Source organism: Macaca thibetana, chromosome 8 (assembly GCF_024542745.1).
Source record: "Macaca thibetana thibetana isolate TM-01 chromosome 8, ASM2454274v1, whole genome shotgun sequence".
NCBI classification, from domain to species: Eukaryota; Metazoa; Chordata; class Mammalia; order Primates; family Cercopithecidae; genus Macaca; species Macaca thibetana.
In genome coordinates, this window is record NC_065585.1 from 52830779 (window position 1) to 52853143 (window position 22365).

A 22365-nucleotide genomic window follows, 5' to 3' on the forward strand; every position below is an offset into this window, starting at 1 on the left:
GTACCATCCCTGTTGCTTGAGAGAGCATTTGTAAGGATAGAAGATTTTTCTCAACTTCTGAAGAAGCTGCTCGGATTATTTTTTACACGAAAGCCCACAAAAGTAGAATTGGTACAAATAAAAAATACCAGACAATTACATGTTAGAATTGAATGTGTTTTTGAGTGTTATAGGCCACTAAACCATGTGTGCAAAGTCTTGTAACTTCTGCCCTAGCTATTTTTAATATATAGGTCTTGCTGAATATGCTATTTTTCAGAGGGGCAACCCAACAAACCAAAATTAGAACTTAGCGAAGGACAAGGGAATTGTTTTGCATCTGTGAGAATTAATACAATTGTCCTCATTTTCTGGGAAAATTTTACCTGGACCACAGGGAAACATTAAAATATAAATTTACATTTTACTCACTCTACTGGTAAGTCTCTAGGGAGACAAAGCTGTTTAAGATCAATCAGCTGAACAAAGGGTTTTGAAGACAGCATTTATTAAAATTTAAGTAATGCCTAAATACTTGAGGTCTGCTGGTTTACTAATACATTGTTAATGTTTGATGTTTCCTCAGACATATTTATCTCTGTACCTTTGACCTTCATGAATGCTGAGAGAGAAAAACATATCATAGTGCATTCAAAACCTCTTGAACATTTTAAAACAACTGCTTGGGTATTAGTGTGTACTAACAGAGGAAGGACTGGAGACCAAATCTATTCCCAAACTCTTGGTTTTATAGATCTTTGATAAACTGATATTTCTGTAAATACCTTTTTCCATGGGAAATGGATATTTCAGAGCCTGTTGATTCTGTCCCATTTAATCCTTACTTGAGAATTTCCAAGCAAAGGCGTTGAATCTCAAAAATAGCTGGCAACTATGAAGAAAAATAGCTATAGTGGCTTCATTACATCGTATGGTAATGTATTTCATTAGGGCTCCCTCACTATTTGTGTCCTGGTGAGCAATGTCAAACATCATGAGTGATAAGTTCATAGCACTATAGGCTTAATCTTCATCCAGTTAGAGGAAGTGTAATGTATCTAAACAAAAACACTGACTGTGATTCAGAAGACCTCTATGCAAGTCTCAGAACTGCTGTTCACTGCCTGGGAACATCACCAGTCTCTCTGAATCCTTTTTGCTGTTCTGTATAATGGTACTTAAAGTCTATGTCCACTTCTTTGGATTAGTGTGAGATTTAAAAACGTCTATAAAATTTGTAAATAACCATTGGAATATGAGGTGACAAACAGTTTGCAAATTGTAATGTGCTGTCACAAAGCCTACTTACCCTTCAACTGAAGGTAAAACGTCATGTCTTTCACAAATAATCCTCCATACCTCCTCTGAACTTAAGTAGTAATGTATTTGTATCTGTCTTAAGACATTCTTAGGCTTGGCACGGTGGCTCATGCCTGGAATTCCAGCACTTTGGGAGGCCAAGGCTGGCAGATCACTTGAAGTCAGGAGTTTGAGACCAGCCTGACCAACATGGTGAAACCCCATCTCTACTAAAAATACAAAAATTAGCCGGGCATGGTGCCACATACCTGTAATCCCAACCACTCTACTCAGGAGGCTGAAGCAGGAGAATCATTTGAATCCAGAAGGCAGAGGTTGCAACGAGCCAAGATGGGGCTACTGTACTCCAGCCTGGGCAACAGAGCAACACTCCATCAAAAATAAAATAAAATAAAAGACATTCTTTCTTATGTTTTACAATCTAAGAAAGGATTTCCACAATTCCCTGAACCCTTGCTATTCCAAGTGTGGTGGTTCATGGAAATGAAGTATCAGGGTCATGTGGAAGCTATTTAGAAAATCAGAATTTTAAGTCCCTCCTAGGCCTACTGATTCAGACTCTGTATTTAACAATATTGTCAGGTGATTTGTATAAACAATAAAGTTTGAGATGCACAACTAGGTGTATCCAATCTTCTGGCTTCTCTAGGTGATATTGTTTGGCTATGTCCCCATCCAAAATCTCATCTTGAATTGTAATCCCCATTATCCTGCAAGGGTGCCACCAGTTGGAGGTAATTGTGTCATGAGGGCAGTTCCCCCATGCTGTTCTTGTGATAGTCAGTGAGTCTCCTGAGATCTGATGGTTTTATAAGCGTCTGGCATTTCCCCTTCTTGCACTCACTCTGTCCTGCCACCCTGTGAAGAAGGTGCCGGCTTCTTCTTTGCCGTCTGCCACGATTGTAAGTTTCCTGAGGCCTCTCCAACAATAGGGAACTGTGAGTCAATTAAATCTCTTTCCTTTCTAAGTACCCAGTTTTGGGTATTTCTTCATAGCAGTGTAAGAACTGACTAATACACTGGGCCACATTGGAAAAAGAATTGTCTTGGACCACACATAAAATACACTAACACTAACAATAGCTGATGAGAGAAAAAAAAAAAATCACAAACAAATCTCATAACGTTCTAAGAAAATGTATGAATTTGTGTTGGGCTGCATTCAAAGCTGTCCTGGGCCACATACTGCCTGTGGGCTGCGGGTTGAACAAGCTTGCTAATCCATATAATAATTTTGATTCTCTGGAAATTGTTTTTTTCTGACCAAGATATTTAATATATAAAGCTCTGTTATATTTTAAAGATAACTAACACAGCATCATCATTTTATGAGTAACAGAAATCAAATTCAAACTGGAATTCATATAAATTGTGATGTGCAAGAGATTAAGTATCTGGTTCATTCATTTATTTGTTCAGCAGTTACTAAATGCCTACTGTAAACTGGGCTGTGCAGTAGGCATGGCATATTCCACTTAGGGTAAGACATGGTACCCAATACCAGAGGCTTGCAGTCTACTCGGTGGGGGGTAGAAGAAACTTCTCTGACTCCTGTTGGGTGTTTCTTCAGTCACACCAGAGTAATCTTTTTAAGGAGTATCTAATCCTGCCTAGTTATCTCTCCTTTGTCTTAAATTTCTTTCAGAATCAAATATTTATTTATCTTCACTGCATTGGAAAATCTCTTCTTAATGAACCTGGTGAAATCAAATGTCATTCTTTGCCTTATCACCTATGAGAGAAAAATGGCTCATTGGCCACCCATAGTGGATATCATGGCAGATACATCTTGTAGTATGTCTTTCTCACCTACTCACTAACCCATGCGCACTATAACCTAGAATTAATATTATCATACAATAATAATTATACTTAACATATATTGAGAGCTCACTATAAGGCATGTCACTATAAAGCATGTCACACATATTATTTCATTTAATCTTCACAACTATACTATGAGGCAGCATCATCCCCCTTTTATAGATAATCCAAAGCACTGAAAAATCAAGTAACTTGTACTATTTAAGAGACTGGTAGACATGCATTAGAGCCCTGGGCAGTCTGACTTTAGAAGCCTATCACGGTAGAGGAAATCTTAAGAAGATGATTGTACTGTTTGGAATAATTTCCAACAGGATAGGTTATCTCTCATTATATATCCTGTTCTTTCTGTCCTGAAACTGGCAGATATCCCACCAATGACGATAAAGGTTCTAGACACATTAATCCCAAGTGGATCCTTCAAAATAATTAAACAAACTGATGAAGATCTTAAGCTAATTAAAACTTGTATTTTCCTGACTGAAGGCCAGCAGAAGCAGAAAGGAATGGCAGTTTCAATTATTTATTGGCTGCATAATGTTCCTTCACGAACAGTAATTCCCTAATTTTTAAAACTATAAATATCTTGTAATCGTTTTCTTTACTAGGATTGGATTGGATGAATGCTGTGTTGCTCCCTTGCATTTTCTCTATAATGGTTTCTTAGAGTATGCTCTTCTCACCTTTTTGGTTACAGATTTTCACTATGGGTCATTTCTCCCCAAGTGGCCTAAAAATGTATTTAGATATCAAAGGTAGATTAGACTCTTAAGCAGAGATTCAGCCATTTAAGTCAAAAGAGTGACTCTAATATCAGTCTAGGATTTGCTGGCAACCACCTCCTCACTCATTACTGTCTCATTTTTACAAATGGACTTGACTATTGCATAGACAGACACCAAGTCTACAGAAGAATAAATGATCAGAGTGTAGTGAGTTTCAGATGAAAGTACTTTCTTTCAATGTTGTCAGTATAGAGCAATGTACTGGTCACTTGGTTTATACTGCAGTTTATAAGCTGCTTGGATTCTTTGTTTTGGCTCCTAACTGCTCATTTTCTATGATCCTTAGTATACCAAGAGAAGGTTGGTATGAGAATTGCACCAAACATCCAAATATTAAAGGTCTAGCAGTCTTACGATTCTCAAAATATTAAAAGAAAATAAGGTCTAAATAATATCTACACCTTCGTTTGCCCTATTATTTATAAGCTGAGCCAATGACATGCTGCATGCTGTGTTGCCAAGGTCTCCCCAACATTAGAACATGCAAAAGGTATATTTAGCACTGTTGTCCTTTTGAATAGACACATTTCTAGAACCTCGCTATAATACTGTTCACTCTACCTAACAATTCCCCTGAAAATTTGGAGAAGTTCTAAGAGGGTTATGTGATTAAATACCAAGAGATAATGGAGCTGCACCAAAGATGGTCTCATGGTCCATGCCCCAAGATCATGTTGTATGTAGAGGCTCCAGGCAATTTCTTTCAAAGAGTTGAAAACGTCAGTCTACAACCGGTAGCTCTTTCCACCCCTTGGCCTCTGCTCACAGGGTTTGTCATTGATTGCAACTTTGCCCTTGGCTCCTCCATAAACAGCTTTGTTCAGATCTTTTGTTGCCAGTGTGATTCACAGCGATCGATCTTTCAACAGTCTACAAGTGTGTTACATTGCTAAAAATTCTTCTTTGGAGAGTTTCTGTTCACCCTGTATGCAATCTTCTATTTCTCCCACAATCAATAATTTTCCAAGCATGCGCTCTAAGTAATACCAAAACAATTCAAGATCAAAATCCTTCAAAAATCATCACTGAATAAAATATATCATCAGTACTCCTTAGCCTAGCATTCAAGATTCTCCAGGATCTAGCAAAACCAATTCTCTTCCCAGCTGTGGTTCCAAATATTCATGTCTTCAAATCTCTCCTTCAATCATTCTGAATTACTTACTCCCTGTAAGTAAAAATAGTAAAGTAAAAATGAGTCGGAACTGAGCCTAGCATGGTATACCAGTGGCTCACTTATACTAGCTACTAAGGGTGAGAAATAATTCATACCTATGCCTGATAGCCTGTGGGTAGAGCAAATGCTGGGAACTGGTGAGTATATGCTCTGCAGTGCCCCTATAGGCTCCCTTTGGTTGAAACCAGGTGACAAATTGCCCATCTTCCAGCATCTTGAATTCAGTGCTACCATCAGCATCCCTAGGGGAGGTAATACTAGTAGGAGCATCATTCCTTCTAGTTTGACTTTGATTTTCTTCTAAGAATCTCTTAAATTTCTTCACACAGATCCTCTCTATGAATTCAGATTTTACCTGATAATGGAGAACCTGCTTTTCCCAGAATACTTAATATTGCAGCCTGGATTAGGTATAAATTTGATTCATAGAATTAAGATCTGTCCTCTTGGCTGTGGCACTCTGCACTTCATATTCCACTGTTCTGTGCCACCCCTTGCTCTTCCCTGATTTGTTTTTCATCACCCCATTCAAAAACTACAGGCCAGTCTCCCACCTAACACATCCCCACTGTCCTCCATGTCCAACAGACTCACTAGTGAGTGAGATCATGACACAGGTATCAAGGAAGCCTGTGTACCCCATACTCAGCATGTCCACTATCAAAGTGTCTGTTTACCCAATCCTGCTCTATCTCGACAAAGAAAATAATTTTCACTCACTTCTCTGAATTAGTAGCTTCTGTCAATTCTCTTTCCCAAATATCCCTTGAATTCAAATTTATCACCACGTCTACTATTAGCTCACCAGATGTACATAAAATATCTTCTAGAATATTGTAAACATCTTCCAACTTGTGTCCCTGATTTTATTCTCCTGAGATTCATCTCTATGCTTTACCTCAGACGTCTACCAAGTCTCTCTCTGAATCACTGCTATAATCGGGACTGACCCCCACCTTGAAAATAGATTCACTGTTGCCTAAAAAGTAAAGGAAACATTCTACGGCAGAAAAGGTCCTGTAAAAGCTATACCCACCCACCTTCCTAGCCTCGTTCTTTACTACTCTGTGTGCCTGAAGAATTTAGGAACGTACCTGTGGTGTTATGAAATGTATTGGATTTTGGCCAAGGTTCCCAGTTCATAACTCCCACAGCCCTTGTTACAGTCTTTTGCTATAATTTGGATGTGTTAGGCCTCAGAGGAAGGACTCTGATCTTTTCCTGCCCTCCTTTCACCTGCTGTAAAGCAGGACTCTCCTTTTTTTCTGCCTTTCTGATTGTGGTTCTTAAGACCCTTCCCAGAGAGGATCCTGGCCTTACACTCTAAGGGAAGGAATACTCCTATAAAAACCCAGGAGGACAGGGTTCAGAGAGGGTCCAAACACATGGAGGTTCCTGGAGGGTGGCACGCCTAGGGAGGGAACGGAAGCTCCATGCCCCGTCCCCCATGCCTCACCCTACGTGTCTCTTCATCTGTATCCTTCGCAATTTCCTTTATAATAAGCCTACAAACATGTTCCCTGAGTTCTGTGAGCTGCTCCAGCAAATTAATCAAACTCAAAGAGAGGGTAGTGGGAACCCCAACTCAAAGCTGGTCAGTCAGAATTTTTGGAGGCCCAGACTTGCAACTGCTGTGTGTGGGGGAAGTCCTGGGGACTGAGCCTCAACCTTTGGGATCTGACACTATGTCCCTGAAGATAGTGTCCGAACTGAATTAGAAGACACCCAGCTGGTGTCCGCTGCATGACGTGTGAGGAAAAATACCACACACATTTGGTCACAGAAGCCTTTTTCTGTGTTGATGATTGTTGCAATGTGAGAGTAGAGAAAAAACACGGTTAAAGAGTTTTCTTTACATGATACCCAAATGATTATGGCTGTATACCTGTTCATCATTCTGTTGTCTCTGCCTAGATTGTCCTCCCGCTTTGTCTTCCTTACAAACTCCCATGTCCTTTTAGATTATGTTCAAATATCATCACCTTTGTGAAATATCCCCTAATCACATCTGATAGTATTATAGCTTTCCCTCCTTTATATACACTTACCATCCTTTTTCTCTTTTCTTTTCTTTTCTCTTCTTTTCTGTTTGGTTTTGTTTTGTTTTTTGTTTTGACACAGGTTCTCATTCTGTCACCCAGGCTGGAGCACAGTGGCATGATCAAAGCTGACTGTAGCCTCAACCTCTTGTGTTCAAGGGATCTTCCCACCTTAGCCTCCCCCCAAGTAGCTGGGACTACAGGTGTGCCACTGTGCCTGGCTAATTTTTTACTTTTTTGTAGAGAAGGGGGTCTCACTATGTTGCCCAAGCTCATCTTGAACTCCTGTCCTTAAGCAATCCTTCGGCCTCAGCCTTCTAAAGCATTGAGATTACAGGCATGAGCCACGGTGCCTGGGTCTTTTTATGTCTCAGTGTTTCTAAGGTAAATGGAGTGACACAAATACAAAGTTGCCAGACTTTTTTACCAGTGGCATTTTAGTCAAAGGATATATGACGAGAGGTTTGAAAATAGGATAGGTCTTTCTCAGCCAATATTTAAGACCCAATGCACTGCAAGCTGTCTATTTTCATCAGAATTAAGTCTTCCTTGGCTGGGCACAGTGGTTCACACCTGTAATCTTAGCATTTGGGGAGGCCGATGTGGGAAGATCACTCAAGACCAGCCTGGCAACATAGAGAGACCTCATCTCTAAAAAAATAGATAAATAAAAAATAAAAGAATTAAGTCTTCCTCAGACAGTCATCTGCTTAGGTTCCAAGGTATCCTACCTGGAAAGTATAAGCTCCTTGGAAGAGAAGACATTTGGGGTTTCTCCAGCAGGGCACAAAATGCAGAGTGTCTTTTGTTATCAATGACCCAAAAGTCACGTCCTCCATAAAGAATTTTAGATTTTCTTCTGCTTTTCTCTTTTGAGCTTGGGATTCTGCTTCAACTTCTCAGACCAACCAATAATACCAATAATAATTATGATGATGATTAAGTAGCTTCATGTGTACCAGGCATAAGTTCTATAATCATCATAAGAAACCTATTAGATAAACATGGTAGCTCTAATTTTCAGATGAGGAAACTGATAGCAACACTCACATAGTGAATATCAAAGAATGAATGACTCATAGTGAATAGTCTGACTAACTCCAAGGCCTTTGCTCCTAACCATGCTGTAATGCTGCTTCTCTGAATCAAAAATTAATTAACTAGTAGCTCTATTGTTATTCATCTCCCTGGGTGAATACCTCTTATCACCTTTGTCTTCATGTCAGAGACCTAATGACACTCTGAGAACTTGTAAATCATATTACACTGACTTCTAATGTTAAACAGGTGCATATAAGACAATCGAGATGCTTCTACAAGAGCCAGGCAGTATTATTTGGAGCTTCACAGTCATTTGAACCATCTCACTATTTTATAGCGTTTAAGTAAGTTTGAGTGTAAAGCTTTTTTGTCACCTTGTTGTCTACTGATTATATTGGGTGGAAAAGTAAAATATGATGATTATTTTATTTGACCTCGTAGCAAGAGGAAAAAGGACATTTTAATGGCATTTTCTTTCTTTTTTAACATTTTATTATGAGTGACTTCGAACACACATAAGTAAAGAGCTCAGTAAATCCCTATGTTCCCATCCCCAACTATAATAATCATCAGCTCTTGTTTCACTGTGACTTTCCATTTTGCTCCCCTACTTGACTACATTGAAGAAAATCTCAGATATGCTGTTCGTCCATATTTCAGAATTTATTATTAACTTTCTTAAAATACCATTATCTACACCTTAAAAATTAACACTAATTCCTTATTGACATTAAATACCCAAGCAATGCTCAAATTTCTTCAAAGTTTGCCTCATAGGTATTTCTTTAACACCTGCTTTGTTCTAATTGGAGTTCAAAGTTCACAATTTTTACTCACTTGATATGTACTCCTTTTTGTGTTTTTTTAATGTTTATTTTTATTTATTTATTTATTTTAAGACAAGGCCTCACTTTGTTACTGCCCAGGTTGGAGTGTAATGGCATAATGATGGCTCTCTGCAGCTTCCACCTCCTTGGCTCAAGCAATCCTCCCACCTCAGTCTCCCGAATACCTGGGACCACAGGCATGAGCTAATACACCTGGCTAAGTTTTCTATTTTTTATAGAGACAAGGTTTCACCATATTGCCCAGGTTAGTCTCGAACTCCTAGGCTCAAGCAATCTTCCTACATCAGCCTTCCAAAGTGCCTGGACTACAGGCATGAACCACTGAGCCCGGCCATGATACATACTCCTAAATCTCTTTTAATCTATACGTTGCTCTTTTTTTTTCAAATTATGTTTTGAAAAATCTTGGTCTTTTGTCCTGTGGGGATTTCCTCATTCTAGAATTCGATGATTGTATCCCCGTAGTGCCATTTAATATATTCCTCTGTTCTTTGTATTTCCTGTTAATTGGCAAATATACCTAGAGACTTGATCTGATTGTTTGCTATTTTCTTCAAGGGTAGTAATATTTTGTTTTATATTTAATAAGAAAAGAATATTTCGTTGCCATTATTATTCCTGTAGATATCATAATTTGCCCCTTCTTTGTCCAGTGCAAATCTCTTCAAGGTTCCTGGGGCCTTGTGACACACCCCCAGTTGTCTTTGGTAGCTTCCTTGTTTTCTGGTACAAGATATTTCAGGTTCATCTTATAGTTTCCAGTATTCAGACATGGAGTCAGCTATTTGTTCAAGAAATCTATTTAGAAGTGGGAGCTGTATATATTGGCCACAGTCTGAGGACTAAGAATATACATTGTTTTTACATTAAAAATTGTTTCTAGGTCTTTTTAGTGGGCAGAGGTTAAAAAATTAGTTTAAAAAAATTGTAATGGCTTAGTTGATTTATGTGTCAGGCGTTTTATATATATACATATATGTGCGTGTGTATGTGTCATATATTTTATACACATAGTAGTTTCAGAATAATAACTGTAAGATTACTGAAACTTTCTTTTTTTATTTTTTCTTTCTTTTTTCTTGCTGAGGATAGTTTTGGGACATATCCCACTAGAGATAAGTGTGTTTAGGCAAATTACTAAATTTTAAAGTTACTTGAAACAATTTATCAGGTTTGGATGAAGCCACTAGCTCAGCATATAGTTTAGTCCATTCATTTAACCTTGCTTTTAAATTTTAAAGACTCCTTTATGTTATCATTTTCATTTAACTTTGTCATATTCACATAAAACATAGTTCCAATATTAAATCAACCAAATAAGTTACATTCAGGAAAGTCTAACTTCTATCTCTGTCTTCTCTTTATGGTTTATCCTTACAAGTTTAAATGTTTTAAATATTTATATATTTACAAATTTTCTAAGATAAAGAGCAGAATACTACATACACTTTTCTCTGCCTTGCTTTTTTAACTTAACGTATCTTGAAAATCACTAACTAACAGTTTATAGAGGTATCCTTTTTTTAAAACAGATGCATGGTTCATGACTGTGTATATATGATATATCATTCAACTGGTCTCAATTGTGATAGACATTGAGAATATTTCCATTGATATTGTAAATCATGCTATAATAGTCTTATGTATATATCCTTTATGTTTTTGTCATTGTATCTTTGGAACATATTTCTAGAAGTAAGATATCTGGTTCAGATGATGAATGCATATAGCAGTTTTCCAGATGTTGTCAAATTCCCATCAATAATATATGAAGTGCTTTTTCCCCCCACAGCCTTACAAGCAAGTTAATATTGTCAATTTTTGGATTTTTCTAAGTGGTAGGTTAGAAATGGATCTCAGTGAAGATTTAATTTGTATTTCTCTCATTATAAGAACATCTTTTCATTCTTCTTGTTAAGAATTATTCATACTTCTCTTCTGTGAACTGTTTTTCCTAATTCTGACCCATTTTTCCAAAAGTTTCCATTTTTTCTTCTTTTTTCAGAAGACTTTATTATATTAGGAATATTAACTTTCTTACTGTGAAGTGAATTTCAATTTTTTTCCAGCTTGCCATTTGTCTTTATAAATTACTTATGTTTTATTTTCTATGTCACGCAAAAGTTTTGTTTCATTGATTTTGAACAATAATATGTATCAATCTTTTTCTTATTGAATTTAGATTTTAAAATATGGTTAGGAAAGTTTACTCTACTCTCAGATTACAGAAAAAAATCCCCATGTTTCCTTTCATAATTATATGAATTAATTGTTTACATCAACGTTTCTTAATCCATATAGAATTTAGCAGAATTTATGGTATGAGAATTATATCCAATCTTATTTTCTTGTATGACTATGTAATATCTTAACAACAATTGATAACAATTTTATCTTTTCTTGAGTTGAGATAGTAGTTTATATTAACTTTCCATATGTAATGAGAAGTCTATTTCTAAATTGTACAAGTTATATTAATTTATATGTTTCTATGTATGAGACAATATATACTATTTTGATCATAGAGGCTTTAAAATATATTTTAATCCGATAGGCTCCTATTTTTCAGGATTTTCCTCATTGTTCTTGCTTTTTATGCTCCAAATAAATTTTGTAATCAAATTGTTTGGGTCCATAAAAAAACAAGATGGTGTTTTTATAAAAGTTGCATTGAATTAATTAACCTTGAGGGAAATGACATTTATTGATGATGATTCTTTCAGTCCAAAATCATAGACATGTTTTTTTGTTGTTGTTATCTGAAACCTACTTTTGTGTTTTATAGTTTTCCTCATGTGGATTTTGAGCATTGCTTGTTAAGTATTCTACTTTATCAATATGATAAATAGGTAATAGATACATAGATAGACAATGAAATGTTAAATAATTTAATGATATTTTCACCTGCAGTACATGTTTATGTGCCCTCATCTCTTTTTAAAAACTTGCTGTCTTACAGTACTTTTTATATCTCTCACTCTTTCAAGAGCATATTAACCAACCACAAAAACAACCTTGTAGAAAGTAAATTGTTCAGCAACACACTGACAAATGTAAGGTTCTTAAAGTTCAGTACTTTCTCTGGTTCTTCTTAGAGAAAGTGTCAAGATGTATATTTATAATACAGTGAGATACAACATAAACTATACGAACTTTATTGTCATTGTTCCTGCTTTTTATTTACTCAAATTATCACTATATATCATTACATATATATCATCGCATATACATATGTAATGATATATAGTGATAATTTGAGTAAATAAGAACAGGGATCATGACAAAGAAGTAGGAAAAGAAAAACATTATATATATTATATATGTAATATGTATATTATATATGTAATATGTAATATATATATATAGAGAGAGAGAGAAGGAGAAAGAGAGAGAGACAGAATCTCACTCCGTTGCCCAGGCTGGGGTGCAGTGGTGCAATCATAGCTCATGATCATCAGCTCATAGCCATGCCTGGCTAATTTTTGTGTTTTGTTTTGTTTTGTTTTGTTTTTTGTAGAGATTGGGTTTTGCTCTGTTGCCCAGGCTGGTCTTCAACTCCTGGGTTCAAACAGTCTACCTGCCTTGGCCTCCCAAAGTGCTGGAATTACAGACATGAGCCACCATGCCCAGCCCATTTTATTTTAGAAACCCTAGATGTTCTGAATATTTTTTTTTAAATAAAGATATTTGGATTTTGCCTTAAAATAGAACAAATATGCAACTCTGACCAAATTAACCATAGCTTTACTGTTATTTTCACCAAATGCGTACAATTTTTAACTGGAGAACTTGATAATTACCTCTTGATGGCTTTTTCACTCCAGACTAAATTCCCATGCCTCCTCTCCTGATTTTAGTGGCTGAGAATAATTTGCAGAGGGGCTTGCTGGAAGCAGTCCAGTGCAAACAACCTAGAGAGCTATAGTTCTTCACTTAAAACAGGCTATTTAAGTTTAATTATCCTTTGGCTGATCCTCCAGGCTCCAAACTCATTTATCAGTACCCACAGATATAGTTTTAAAAATTAAAGCATTTTATACTTCTTAAAGATTTATTTCCAAAACTATTTTTAAATTTAAAAATATCTTGATACCACAATGTGAAAGATGACATTGTTGTCTCCAATTCTTGACCTTCCTAGCATTCATATTCTAGCCATGACCTCATTGTGGATAGAATGAACTTTCTTATCCCTTGACTTTGGGCTTGGCCACGTGACTCCCCTTAATCAACAGCCTGTGGCAAGAAATGGCAAAATATCATTTCTGATCTTATGACTTAAAAAGCCTCTTTTTGCCCCTTTTGCAATCGTGTAGCTCTGCCATTGCCATGAGAAGGATAAGACTAGCCTTACACACTGGTATGAGGAGGATGAGAGACAGAGAGAGGAATTGCCCCAGCCACGCCAGAGATCTGCAGTGATGGGGTAAGTTTCCTCAGCTGCCCCAGCCTGAAGCAGAATCACATGGAGAAGCCCAAACTACATCACAAGAGCTCCACTTGACCCACAGATTTAAAAGGTTATTAAATGATTGTTATTTCAGTCTCTGGATTTTGGAGTTGTTTGTTACACAGCAGTAAATGACAGACTCAGCCAGTCACTCAAATCCCCAAACTAGATAATGGTTTAGAGTCTTGGACTTCTCTTTCTCTTTCACCCTCCAAATCCAATCAGCCATCAAATGTTCATTGGATCCTTACAATGTTTCTGCAGTGCTTCTTCCTTTCCATTTTCTCTTTAACTACTCTAATTCATGCCATATTATAGCATATCTGAATTGTTACAATAATTTATTATGTATATTATATATTATTTATATTAAATAATATACATATTATAGCATATCTGAATTGTTACTACTCTAATTCATGCCATATTATAGCATATCTGAATTGTTACAATAACCTTCAAACTAGCCTTTAATTTCCTTCCCCTTTAATTCATCTTTTTCTCTGACATGAGACTGATATTTTGTTTGTTTTGTACTCCAAATTATAGACTTGATCATGTGTATTCTTTGCTTGGAAAACTTAAATTAATTTCTACAAAATCACACCAACAATTTCGTCCTCTTTCTCCTAATCGATTATAGATGCAAGTTTTTCTACTGAGTCCAAAAATGGTCTTAATAATGAGTGTTCTTAACAGTTACTCCCCATCAATACAAGCTCTCTTTCCTACCTTTGTGGTAGATGATTTAAAATCATCCAAACATACTCTGCCATCAGATGCAGACTACCACCCTAAACTGTCTGCCCAGTCTTCCCTTCTATCGTTCTTTCTCTACCCCCATTGAATCCCATATATTAGCCACACTAAACTAATGAATTTCTCAAACAGGCTGTTGCGCTTCATGGTAAAGCTCACGAAATGTTCTCTATCAGGCATGCCCTATTGACCTTACAGTCAAGTTAAAATATTTCATCCTCTATGAAGATCTCTTTAACATCTTCCTCCACTTCTGTCCCAAGGTTCCACTCCTCTGGATTTAAAGAGGACTTGAATCTTTTTTTTTTTTCCTTTTTTTTTTTTCTGGACAGAGTCTCGCTCTGTCACCCAGACTGGAGTGCAGTGGAGCAATCTCAGCTCACTGCAACCTCTGCCTCCTGGGTTCAAGAGATTCTCCTGCCTCAGCCTCTCGAGTAGCTGGGATTACAGGCACACATCACCATGCCCAACTAATTTTTGTACTTCTAGCAGAGATGAGTTTTCACCACGTTGGTCAGGCTGGTCTCAAACTCCTGACCTCAGGTGATCTACCCACCTTGGCCTCCCAAAGTGCTAGGATTACAGGTGTGAGCCACCGTGCCTAGCCGACTTGAATCTTTTTTATGTTGGCAACATTAAATTTACTTGGACCTTAGTATCTCTTGCTGAAGTATCTCCTCCTTAAAAATGGGACCGTGTCCTACTAACCAGGCCTCACATACTACTTGGCATTTAATAGGCACAATACAGATGGGATAGATAAAACTATTCCTGTGAAACCATCCAAGAGATACTTGAGAGTCTGTGACACAATGTTTTCCTGCTAAATATGATTGTGAAGAGGATTTTAGAGTATTTTTTCTTAAAAACCTTTTTACTTCAAAATTATTTAGAAGTCAGAGATTGATGAAGCTCCAGGGATACTATCATGGAGTAGTATAATTTGTAAAATTAAACAAGTTTTCAAGGTAGATTTTACACATGCTAATTAACACTATTTAAGGAATGCCTGATTTAATGAGAGATTATTACACATACAAAAGTGTTTGAACAAATTAGAGTAATAGAAAATTGGTACCAAAAAATGTGAATGCAATTATCATTTGACCATGCTTGTCCAAAGTCATAAGTATTCAATAGTTTATTTATGCAACAGAATAAAGAAAATAATTGTCAGTTTTCACATTAATATAATCACTTCTAGCAAATATAGGTATTACTGTAACAAATTAAATTTATGAAAGAAAAGAAATAGGTGTATCATTTAGTAGCCTAAACACAAAATAAGCTCTATATTAAATGGACACATGAATCTACAGATGCTATTTATACCAGAAGTATGATTTAAGTTCAGAAGCAGCACAAAAGTACCACCTATTAAGTTACAACCACAATTTATGCTTCAAGAGACAGAGCATCATATCTCAGCATGTCACCATCCAACCCTGACAGAATGACCCTATTCCATAGCTCACAGATTCAGGGGCCTGCTTTCCATCTCAAGTGACAGATTTGAAGATAAAATAGTTTCTCTTAGATAGAGCATTTGTCAATCAAATATAAGGTTCTGAGTAATGATAAAGAATTCAGAAGATAAGGGCAGAACCAAGAGAATGGAGAGTCCAGTTCACATTTCCTACTGATTCTGGAAAGGTGGGAAAAGAAGAATATCCTAAACATGGTCACCTATTGTGGTCAGTCCTTTTTACTGAATCATTCATATTTCTCCTCCTTTGCTTAATGACAAAGCATAAATTTCTAGCAACAGATTTTCAGTCCCTAAAAAAGTGCTTTCCAGAATAGAGCACACAAAACAACCTGCAATGATAGAAACAAAAAACATTAAGCAGTTTTCTATGTATATTTTATCTCATCCCTTTTAATTCAAATGTTGTATTTTCATATGCTTGTAATAAATGTGTATATTTTATCACAATAATATGTGTATTTTTTCTAAACCTGTATTGGGGTAAGTTATTACAGAATATTTTGAAAAGAGCACACAATGTAAACCACTTGGGTCTGGATAAAATACAAGAGGGCTCTTATTTATGTTTGTTTTTAAACCATAAACAATAGTCTATTAAATTTTACTGTATCCCACATGTGATTATTGCCAGAGCTCTCCCTTGACACCCATCTTTAGTCTTTTGACTCAGAAGGCCAAGCGTTCCATCTGCTATACAAGATTTATTCAGGAAGTGTGGGAGAGCCTGTAGCTGTTTCTAAAACATGCTACAACACAGGACAACCTTGGCATGCACAGATAGGGTGGTTTACAGATCACAGTATTTAATATTAACTAAACAAACCTTTACATATATGAACAAGTGGCTTTTCCCTAAAAGTACAAAAAAAAAAAAAACCCTACAAGATATTGACACACTTGATATTTTGCCAAGAATAAGCAAAAACAAGAAACTGACAGAGTTAATACTCTTTTTACCCCCGGCGTGATCTCATGGTCTGCTTCACAGCAAGGTATAGATAATGGCTGTCAGACCAGATATGACAAGGAAAAAGCTGGGTATTCAAAATTATTGATAGAACTATTTAATATATATCATAAACTTTATTACTAATGAGGAACTGTGCCCTAAGTTTATGTTGTACCCTAGATATTATCTATCCTTTCATCATCACTGTATTCTTGTCTATTTGAAAAAAAAAAAAAAAGAAACTTTCTTTTAAAGCAGAGACAAGATCTCACTATGTTGCTCCGGCTGGTCTTGAACTCCTGAGCTCAAGTGATCTTGCCACCTCGGCCTCCCAAAGTGCTAAGATTACAGGTGTGAGCCATTATGCCTGCTCCTATTCTTTTCTAGTTTATCAATTATGTTTCAAAATATAAATAATTACATACACATGTAAATAAATGGTTATAATTACATAAATAGTATGTATCAATATTTATTATTGGGAATGTATGCTTAAATTTCTTAACACTTCAGGATACAGTATAAAAGATTTGGATACTATGACTCTAGAAAACAAAACAAAAACTGTGTTTTAATGTTCTGTAAAGAGTTGTTATATTAATTACCTTTATAAACCATGTAAGGGTGTAATGGGTAGAATATTCTAGTTAACAGGGAGATAATTCTTAAAGTCAATTGAATATTTCACTTCTCCAAATAATTCATTCCTATTGAATTTTTTGAAAGAGAGATTCTGTTTTCTGACTTGCTCCTAAAAATTATGTGATTTGAAAGATCTTACCTAGAAAGACCTTGAAAGTTATAAAATTCATCTTCCAAATGAATCTACAGTTCAGAAAAGTAAAGTGGCTTGTGAAATTCCTGAAGAAATTTAGTATCAGAGCCAGAATTGGAACACAGGAAAGATGATAGATAAGTTGTTCTTAAATAATGTTTACAATTTATTGGCATTTTTGTAGACTTCATTTCATTTGATTCTCAAAATAATTCCATGATCACATAGTTGATTAAGGGTGGAAGAGTGCTTACTAGAACCTAGATCTTCAAACTATACACCTACTCATTCCAGGGTTCTTTTGATTTGGACTTAAATGGTACTTATTTACCTTTGCCATTCAGTTGTTCTGTGAGGTTGAATAAGTCCTTTAGCAAATCCAACTCATATCCATTGAACCCTACAAAGAGCATAGTTATACTGACAGATATTAAATATGAGTAAAAATTGTTAATCTCCATGTACAGATGGTCAGGTTTTTATTAACAGGAAAAATATAATTAAGGTAAATTTTAAACATTAAAAATCTACACTTTTTAAACTTTTATTTTAAGTTAAGGGGTACAAATACAGGCTTGTTACATAGGTAAATTTGTGTCATGGGGGTTTATTGTACAGATTATTTCTTTACCCAGCTATTAAGCCCAGTAGCCATTAACTGTTTTTCCTGATCCTGTCCCTCCTCCCAAACTCCACCCTCAGAAAAGCCCCAGTGTGAACATTATTTTATGTATTAAGAAATTTTTCTGCTAGCACAGTGGCTCATGCCTGTAATCTCAACACTTTGGGAGACTGAGGTGGGAGGATTGCTTGAGGTCAGAAGTTTAAGACCAGCCTGCACAGCGTAGTGAGAACTCCATCTCAATTTAAAAAGTAGAATAAAAATAATAAAAAGAAAAAAGAACACTTTTAAAGAAAATATGGGTGGGTTTGAATTGGATTGCCAGACCACAGTTGATTACTTTTAATTTTTCATACTATAAAAACAAAGATTATAAAGATATTTAACCCCTTGTTATTTCATATTAAGTTAATAAAAAACAAAAAGATACTAGATCGATTTTCTTTTCTTTAAAATCTCCAAGGCTGTAAGCTTTTACTACTAAATCCTTAACTTGTAAAAGATAATGATATAAAGAATGTTATTTTTGAATAAGTAAAAATTAACTGGCACAGAAAATGAAATGAGTTTTGAAACTGAGCAATTAAAGTACAGAATTTTGACAACACGATGAATGTTTTCTTATTTCCAAAGGCAGTTTGTGAAGAACTCATTTCGTCTAAACAAACTCTAATTTTTGTTTTCTTCAGTGGAGGAAGTATTTATTCAACCCACTAATAAAAGGGCATGATAAAAATCTCAATAATATTTCCCAAATGTGTACACTTTCTAGACATTATTTAGGTTACCAAATCCTTTGTGGTTCACCCAAAATCCAGTGTGGCTGGTCATAAATCATTTCCATTTTGAGTGTAGGTATTTTTTTATCCTACACGTAGTCACTTTCCTCTAGTGGGAAACTTTTCATAATGTTTCCAGTGTGTGTTTTTATTCTGGGTTATGTGTGTATATAATATGGGGCATGAAGTACAGTCAGGAAAAGTGAAAAGATGACATTCTCTTACATCAACAACCTTTTCTTGAAGTACTGGCAATTAGTACCAAAGATTACATCAGCTTCATAACATTCAGACAGTTAAAGAAAAGCACAATATACAATGAGCCACATGACTGAGTCAGTCATAAGCTAGAAAGAGCAGTTAACTCTTTATGATTTAAAATTGAGAGTTCCTTAGTGGAACATTCCTGCCTTTCTTGACCTCCTCTTTTATTAAAAAGCCCAAACTTGGCTACTTTACTGCTTATGAGTACCTAATGGACAGATCAGGAAAGAAAAGTAAAGGAAGGAAAATTCGTATCAGTAAAAGTATCTACTAGCAGTTCTCATTAAAAGCTGGGTAGGAAGAGACATTGAAATATTGTGCTAAACAGATTTGAGGTTGATTTCATTATTTGCAATGACTCAGTTCCTATTGTCTCAAATAATAGAAATTAAGCTTTGTCGGTTAGTTATTATGTGATACAATTATAGAGGAAAAAGCTTTCTTTTACTCACATTGTACATGTGTGCTTGTCTCCAAAACCATTTAAGAAGGTGGCATAGGCTGGGAGACATCAGATAAAGATGTTAGGACAGGAACCAGAGGAATATTATCTCTAATACTGAATAAGAAACATATTACACATACTACAAGGACAGAATCCAGGAAGGAGGCTTGGTCTCCATCTCAGATGTGGAATACAGAATTGCCCCACTGAGTGGACGATCCAGCTACCAGGACCAGCAGCACCAACTGCAGTCCTTTGCTTCTCTCATCAAAACTATGCCCCAAAAAAGTGGACATAGAACAAGCACGCCACACACTTCGGTCTTGGAGTTCTATGAAGAGTAGCACTCCCCATTCCCCACCACCTTACTTGCTTTATTTTTCTCAACAGCACTTAATACCATCAGCTGTATCAACGATCTTACTTAGTTTTTTCTTTGTTCATAGTTCATCTCTTCCTGTAAAATGTAAGTTTCGGGGTACAGGGATCTTTGTATTTGCATATACGGCCACATACCTGGCACCCAGAACCAGACCCAGCATATAGTAGGTACTGAATAAATATTTGTCAAGTGAATAAACAAGTGCTCCTCCTGTCTGTCCACTTCTCTGCCTGGGCACCCAGAGAGTTACTTGGGCCACAATGACATCACAGATGTCACCAAAGGGCTTTCACCAAAGTTAAAACCTGCACAGCTGGGGAAATGATGAGGAACTCTTCCCCTTTCTACCTCCCTAAATCTCTGTCAAGAAGTACTGAGAAAAGGAGGCAGGAGAAGGTAAAGATTTCTCCAGAAGCTGTAATTATCTGCTTACTCTTCATCCCATTTCAATTGGTCTTAGAATAAAATAATTGACTATGAGGAAAGCAAATGCATTCCAATAAGGGCTTGTAAGTCCACACCCAATACTGAAGGCTCATGATGGTGCCTTGGCTCCCCACTGCCACCACTTTCAATTCCAGGCATGAAGGACTGATGTCCATTCCAAAGTGCTTCTCATACTGTTCTCCAAGGGTCTGACTCCATTTGGGTTGCTATAACAAAATGCCTTAGACGGGGTCACTTATAAACAATAGAATGTACTGCTCACAGTTCTGCAGGTTGGGAAGTCCAAGATCAAAACACCAGCAGATTTGGTGTCTATTGAGGGCTCATTCCTCACAGCACCTTCTATGTGTCCTAACATGGTGAACAATTTAATTCATGAGGGTGAAGCTCTCACGACCTAATCACTTCCCAAAGGACCCACCACTTAATACCAACACTTTGAAAGTTAGGTTTTAATATATGAATTTTCGAGGGACACAAACATTCAGACCATGCACCCAGCTAAAGGCACTGCTACTTAAAGTTGCTTAGGCCATGGCCGGCTTCAAAAGACATTGAGGCTGTCTCATGTCATTGTGCCTCCCCGTCAGCATGCTGCCACCACTACCTGCTAAAGTCACTGAGAACATGAAAACGTACCAGGTGAAGGCACCATCACCACTAACTGAAGATGAGGCTGGCCCCCAAGCAAACTGAGGTGAACTAGACCTTCTCACTCTGCTGAATGAAGCAGAGGAAAGCCCTTTTCTGGCTTTGTAACCCAGACTGACTACATTTTATTATTTACATTTAACAGGGATTTTGTGTGTGTATGTGAAGACAACCTTGTCAAACTTATTTTTTAAATCTTATGTGTCCCTGACCCGAAGGTAACAAACATGGGAAGGGGTTTGGTCCTCCAGTGAGTCTGAGTACCTAATATCATTATTATAGCAAACATCTATACTTACTAAGTGCTAGTCCCTGTGCTAAGTGTCATATTTATACTGTCTCACTGAATTCTGCCAACACTCTGAGGAAACCAATGTTTAGAGAGGCTGATTGGAGCTGAAAATTAAACCATACCTCATCTCTCATTGCTCCTCCCCTCTCATTCAATACATCAGTCCCAACTACTTACAGTTCCCAAGTGCTAAGGTCTGTTTTTCTTTCCATTTTTCAGAGGGAAAGCAAGCACTGTGAAACTCGAATGACTTGCCCAGTACAACACAGTCAGCTGTGGAGCTGGAGAAGCTGAGACCCAAAACCCACACTTTCAGTCACTTCACTACACTGCTTCCTGATGTCTCCTCATACAGATGCTGGGGAAAACATATACCACATACATTCATAGAGCATTTAAAAATGTACAAAACTTTCTCTCACATATTATCCCATCCCGTTTGAACAACTTCTGCAGTCATTATCTTGAGCCAGAGACTAAAGTGCCTATAAAATGATTCTGCAGGAAGCATCAGACACAGAGTTTCATAGAACAAACAGAAAATGCAGCTGAAATGATGGTTACCATTTTCCTCCTTCAGTCTAGACTGACAGTGGCTGGAGACCCTTGTGGATCAACTGGAAAACTTCTCAAGTCTCTCTTTATTTTCTCTCTGCTTTTTCATCGTTTCACAGTCATTGCTGCCCAATTCATTTTCCAACTACTAGAGAAATTATAATTTAATTAGGAAATTTTACATTGCATTATACTAGGTTAGATCTGGGCTACACCAACTGCTGATAAAAAAAGTCACCTTTGTTTTAAGACATTTTAGCTAGTATTTTTTACAAGTACCCTCATACCTATTGTTTTAACTTGGAAAATACTGCAAAAATGTTTTCTATGTGGAAAATGCCCCATTTTTGACTGAGCACAGTGGCTCACACCTGTAATTTCAGCACTTTGGGAAGCTAAGGTGGGCAGATCACTTGAGTTCAGGAGTTTAAGGCCAGGCTAGACAGCATGGTGAAACCCCATTTCTGCAAATATATATATATACACACACACA